Raw genomic sequence first — 7178 nt, forward strand, 5'->3', positions numbered from 1 at the left:
GCTGGAAGATTCTGGAGTTGGTGATCGAGCTTTGAAATCTTTTTTAGAACAATTTCTACCCCTAGATGAAGCTCCAATATCTTGCTTACTTTGATAAGCTGGTGTGGCAACAACAATTGCTCATTGTTTGGTGGTGAAAGCTTGAGCTTTTGCTGGACCTGTTGGTTGTGCTTGTAGAAAAGGTGCCAAAGCAACGAGTACATTACCTGAGTTCTGTAAAGTAGTAAAGAGAGTTGAGGGCCCCCATTGACTGATATGAAGGTTTCCTTGCATAAGAAAATCAATTACATGATCCTTTTGCAGCAACTGTAAGAAGAACATGTTCTCCTTCATCTTCTCCTGTATAGTCAACATTCAAGATTTTTCCACAAATCTTTTGACCTTCTTTAAGCTTCTGTGCACCACTAAGTTTTGTAATAACAAAAAACAATGAGTTATCTTGAAAAGTAAGAGACCACTCATGATTTGGATATGAATGCCTTGACACATCAGAACCAGCAGTAAGGGAGGGTATTTGAGGTGGAGCATTAATAAAACCCTGGTACACCTGTGAGGGAGCCACATAGTAGCTTGTTGTTTTGAGATTACACCTTTGGGATGGTCTTGGATCTATCTTAGCAGCAATCATCTCTCTATCATAAGAATCAAAATTCTCTTGAGAAGGAGATGTTTCTTCTCCACCACTAGGAAACATAGGAGAAGTTGGAGTTGGTTCTTTACTTGCCTTGTCATGGGAAGAACCCTTTGGAAAGTTGTATATAGTTCCAAAGGTGGCAGATGAACTTGGAGCCTTCTGTGGCTCTTGAGAATCTCGAACACTTGAGTCTTTCTTATCCCGAGTAAATATGTGTTTTTTAATGAAGTAAACAAGGACCTGTTCTTTGGCAAGGTTGAGGCCAAAGTAATATGTCATGTTGGTTTAGAGCCTGCTTTTCTGGCCTTCTTGACGGTCTCTGCTTGCAGTTGAGAATCAAACCCTTTCGCCTCTTCAGTCACTCTTTTTGTTGAGTTCTTGCTTTCGTTTTCCCTAAATAAAAAGAATAATTGCATTCCAAGGAACCACACATTAAGAGTTAGGTTACAAAAGAAGGCATAAATCAACCAAAAATATATCAAAAACACAAATCTTAAGTACACAAATATAAGAAAAAATTTAAAGAAAAACATACATAATTGATGCGTGTGAAATTCCGACACGCTCAGAGTTACAACGGTCTAGCAAGTGGGCAACATGGACAAGGGCAAGAGGCACTTGACCTGTTCAAGTAGATGCAGTGCCAAAGTGTCCTTCCCCACAAGATAACCCTACTTAGCGTTCTCTCGACATGTGTAAAACTCTCTGCTTTAGCACAAGGCAGGTGCATGTATGCTCTAATAAGGTGCACTAAATGAAACTGACCTTGGTCACCATGTATGGGAAGTGTGGGAGTCTCAAAGATGCATTGAGGCCAAAGGCGAGCGAAAGGGCAAAGAGAGGAGAGGTGGAACTACAAGCCATTTAGAACTCTATGAAGGAAAGAGGATGTATGACATCACCTTGCGAATGCCCGATGGATTTTTGACATGATATCGGAATGGGATTTAGCAGCTCTTAGCTTGGTGTAGGCGATGTACCTCTCGGCTTGGTGTAGGCAGTGTTGCTCTCTTATTGTAGGCTGCATAGCTCTTTGCAGCTCTCGACGAGGCACTTGGCTTGGTGTAGGCTTGGTGTAGCAGCAACTACGATGGTGTAGTTGCTGTCGTAACCTAACTAGAAATGCAATTATTAGTTGCCACGATGGTTTGGTTGCCGTCAGACGGTGTAGGCCTAAGCAACGACTGTTCATGGCAACTTTGATGAAATAGTTGGCGTACTTGCCGTCAAACAACGCAGGCCCAAGCAACAGGTGTTCACGGTAACTTTGATGGTGTAGTTGCAGTTCGGCAGCACGATGGCAGCGAGGCGTTGGCCTACACCTGAGCATCGGCACTTGAAAGAAGATTTCGTCGATGGTGTAGTTGCCGTCTCGCGATTGTCAGTTCAAGGTACTTGGCGATGGTGTAGACCTGAGCGATGGTAGTAACAATGATGGTAGCATAGCGATGGCATAAACCTGAGTGTCGGTAAAATAGCATCAAAAGAAAACGGCAGCACGGTGATGGCGTAGACCCGAGTGTCGGGAACAGTAACAAAGAAAACGGTAGCACGACGAGCCTCGTCTCTCAATCACACGGTGCATTTAAGAGGGGGTTCAAGTGGGATCGACGGCTGAGGGGGCCCGATTTTGGGCGGGGCCGATCCGGGCCGTCGGATCCCCGAAAGTAAACTAGGGCGAAAAAAAACTCGGCCTGCGAAGTAAACTAGGGATCCTAGTTTACTTTATAGGCCGAGTTTTTTTTACTAGGGATCCTAGTTTACTTTATAGGCCGAGTTTTTTTTTTGTAGGATCCCAAAAAACTCGGCCTATAAAGTAAACTAGGATCCCTAGTTTACTTCGCAGGCCGAGTTTTTTTTGTTGGGGGCTTGCCAAATTGCCTAGTTTACTCCAGTTCCCGGAGTTGGACTTATAATTTTTTTGCCTAAGTCTCAAATTGCAAAAGAATGATTTGAACCCACGACGTGCCACTAGAGAGGCCATAGTCTTACCATTAGGCTATAATTTCTGCTAGCTAGTGTGTTCGGCCTTTATTAATATATGTGCGCGGCAGCCCTAGTTTACTTTCGGACCCTAGTTTACTTTCGGGGATCCGACGGCCCGGATCAACCCCGCCCAAAATCGGGCCCCCACAGCCATCGATCCCACTTGAACCCTCTCTTAAATGCACAGTGCCTTTTAGACACGAGGCACGACGAGGGAGAAGATGGCGGCGGCCTGTACTTTGGAAACAGCACTTGGTATTTTTGGAAGATGGGAAGATGGCAACATCCAAATTGCCACCCACAAAACTTAACCTAGAGTGAGACAATGTCGACGTAACGCTCCATGACATGAGCTAGGTACCTACTTTATCAACCATCTGGAGCATGTGTTCTAGCAGTTGTAAGAAGGTGCCTTCTTGCATTGAAGCATATTCATGCTAAGTTAGGAAAGAGGTGAACTTTTGTAGCAATTTGAACATCCAAATTGCCACAAAACTCAACCTAGACTGATATAAGTGAGGTTTTATTTGATATAGGGTAACTACAGTGCCAATGAGCAACTAAGAAAATAATGGAGGGCCACACTGCTAGTGAGCATCCACGGTATTAATAAAGGATGTTCTTCTGCCAAATTTACAACTAAATTGTGGAAACCATAGTATAAAAAACTACATGTATGGAGTTAGGGAACCTACGAAGGAGGTGAAAGACTAGTCTCGTAAAATGTCCAAACATGCAACAATACAACAACTAGAATGAAGGTCAAGGATACCTTAAAAAAAGAGTAACCAAAGTCCTTATAAAGTCAGCAACCACTATAGGTGACATCAAAGAACAAGAGGTTAGGGTTACCACAAATTGGATGTCCCACATCCAAATGGTTACAAACAGGTTGGTGTGATAGTTTACATTTCTACTTCAAGTTAGATATCCTACATTCATAAAGCAAGGAAAAGGATGAACAACATTCTTTAAATGAAGGTCAAGGATACCCTTATAAAAAAAATAACTAAAGTCCTTATAAAAGTCAGCAACCACTATAGGTGACATCAAAGAACAAGAGGTTAGGGTTATGACAAATTGGATGTCCCACATTTAAATGGTTACAAACAGGTTGGTGTGATAGCTTACATTTTTGCTTCAAGTTAGATGTCCTACATTCATAAAGCAAGGAAGAGGTTGAACAACATTATTTTTTTGTGACAAAATGGATGTTGGGCATCCAAATTGTAAAACAAAATGGATGTTGGACATCCAAATGGAAACAAAATGGATGTTGGACATCCAAATTGAAACATAATGGATATTGGACATCCAAATGAAACATGATGGATGTTGGACATCCAAACGGAAACAAATGGATCTTGGACGTCCAAATTAAAACATAATGGATGTTGAACATCCAAATGAAACATAATGGATGTTGGACATCCAAATGGAAACAAAATGGATTTTGGACATCCAAATTGAAACATAATGGATGTTGGACATCCAAATTTGTTTAATTTTGATGTTAAACATCCAAATTTGGGGTGATGTAGTAGTAATGTTTGATTGTCGAAGATCCAAACTTGGTCTTACAAGAGATTTTTCATCTAACAAAAGGTCCAAGCCTTTTTTCTAAGTTCTAATTATGAATGAATCAAGATACATTTTTTATAATTATGAATTTATACTTTAAACATTTTGTTTGTGTGAAAAAAACTCTCAAAAAAATTATATACATAAAATTTTACAAATGGAATCTTTTTTGGGGAGTGTTTTGAGCTACCTATGGCCATCTTCGTAAAACTCGGTAGTGGCTTGAATTGTAAGTTTTGGTTGTGCTGCTCCTCCTAGTCTCCTATTCTCTCCTTCTTGTAGAATGAAAATGAGAAAATGAGCCTCTGCTACCTCTTAAAGAGGCCTACTCTACTAAAATATCTCTAACATTATCCAAAAATAACATTATCTTAAAAATTGCTAGAATTTTATTACATAATATTGCCCTACTTCTTGTTTACTGGAAGTGCCCATCTATCATTTCTCAAGTCTAAGTCCATGTGTTGAGGAGCACCATGAGTAGACAATTTTCATTGGTTGCCCCATTTGCTAGCCAATTCGGTGGTTTCATAAATTCTTCACCATCACATTCACATGGCCTATCATTCTCTTATTCTTTATTAGACAGGGCAAAGAAAAATGGAAAAAGTTTTTCTATAAATACAAGCACAAGCAGACAATACGCGCCAAGTCTATCTTTCTCATCATTTGAAGTTGGAACTCTAAATAATCCAATCACTCCACCTCATTCGAATGGCAATGATAGTACCATGGGTGATGATGTGAATTTGATGGAGCAGCTAACATTGTCGCCATTGTATCATGGCATGACTTACCATGGAAAGAAATGTAGAGATTACTTATGTGTAGACAAGCAGTTGAGATGCTGTTTTTTTAAAAAAAATGTTTAGAAAAGATTGGATTGCAAAGGTTTACGGCAATACGTATGTGCTACTTTGATATGAGAAATAAAGATCAAGATGTCTTTCTTTATGGTTTATTGGTTCCTTGCTATACGAAAAAGTTTGAGTACAGTTCCGACAGTGATTTGGTTTGTAGGGTTGGTTTCAAACTTGCCTTAAGCTTGGGAAATATGCGGCTAGAAAGAGTGAAGATTGAAGATTTGAAAAGTGGGGTAGGTCAACACCATTGGATCCATCTTTATCAATCGGTCCAATAGGTCAGAATGCTTTGACTTGGATGTAGTGTTATCTCAGATACCATGTAGAGTGCACGCCAACTATAGGTAGATTTCATTTATATGATAATTTCATACGAACAAAGGTCTTCACATTGTATAGTGATGGTATCATTTAAAAGAATGAGAGGTTCACAAGCTAATCTTATTTTACAAGGATTTGGAAAGCCTTCTTCTCTAATGTCACTATTCCACGCAAGGTCAGAATGGGCGTGTGTACTATACGTGCAAGATTGAAGACAAGAAGAAAGCCAACATCAAATCTTGAAGAGGAGAATATGATCAAAGTTGCTCTAAAAACTCATAGACAAGAGCAAGCTAATGAAAGAAAGAAAGTTATGGATCAGAGGAGAAAGTGTTTCAAAAGTCCAGAGAAATACCTAGGATTCGTTATTAATGGAATGGATCAGAAAAAATCATGTTTTCCTCACTTCTCAAGGTTACCCAAGGACATCACCGATGATACATTGTTACAGATGCATTTGGTTGGGTGCTTAGTGTACAATGGTCGTCCACCCAAAAGTTTTCTTCACTTATCCAAATATTCATAATGATCCAAACTTGATCATCACTATTATACATCATGTAATTTCTACATGGGAAGGACCGCTGCCAAACATTCTATACTTGCAACTCGGCAACACGATAAGGGAGAACAAAAATAAAGCAGTTCTTGGCTATCTAAGCATGCATGTCTCCAAACGGATTTTTCAAAAGGTGAAAGTTAATTTTCTACTAGTTGGCCACACTCATGATCACATTGATCAAATGTTCAACACATTCTTCAAAAAGTTGTCACGTCATAATGCTTTTAGCTTGCCTGCTATGATGGAACTTATCACACAATCCTACACACCAAAACCTATCATACTTCATCTCAAAGAAACATTAGCTTTCAAACATTTTGTCAATGTACTGAGAACTGACAAAACAAAGTGCTTGGAGCAGCTCAATGATTTAAGCTACCAGCATGTCTTTTCCATAGTGAGCAAATTTTTCTTTATGGTAAGGAAATTTCAATAGATGCAAAGTGGTTGCCTACAGGTGGTTTAGCATTCATCAAGTTTATTCCAAACACACAATGAAGGCAGCTAAGACAACACCTTTAGAGAGCTCCAAAGAAGTAAATGAGGCAGCAAAGACTGGTCGTGGTGTGGGTATTGAGGAGAGGAAGGAGTTGATTGAGAAGGCAAAGCAATATGTAGGTGATCAAGCAAAAGAATGGTGGGATGACTTCTTCATAGAACAAGAATACATACTTGAGAGGTGTCTTCATATAACGATTGAGATTTAAACACTGCATTTATATGGCCGTCGATAACAACAACGGGCCTCAATTCAAGAGACACACATACTTATGAAGATTGAGCAATTGCTATATGGTTAATCACGAGAGATGTATTTAGGATCTCGATGCTCCACAGAAAGGCGGTTACGACTTCAAGAGATGTGGAATGGTGATGCACAAGACATAAAGGAAGGCACTTTAGTAGCTACTCTAGCACATGGGGATGCTTTAGGCCATCCATTTTGGATTGCTAAAGTTATAAGTATCCTTGTAGATGAAGAATCTCAGAAAACAATTTCTCTAATTGTGCATTAGTTCAGGACAACACACAAAAATGGATTTGAAGGAAAGTACACCCTAGAGATGGTAAGAGGCTCATGGCAAGTTGCAGATGTGGATATTTTAGTTTATGACAAAAGCTGGTTACTTACAGAAGTCTACAGTATCAATTCTCAAGCAAAAAATTCCTGCTTTGAATGTTGGGGAGCGTGCAAACACTTCATCACCAAACGAACATGCCAACAAAGTAG

This window comes from Cibotium barometz, chromosome 13, assembly GCF_041138505.1.
Source record: "Cibotium barometz isolate CiBa-2024 chromosome 13, ASM4113850v1, whole genome shotgun sequence".
Lineage (NCBI taxonomy): Eukaryota > Viridiplantae > Streptophyta > Polypodiopsida > Cyatheales > Cibotiaceae > Cibotium > Cibotium barometz.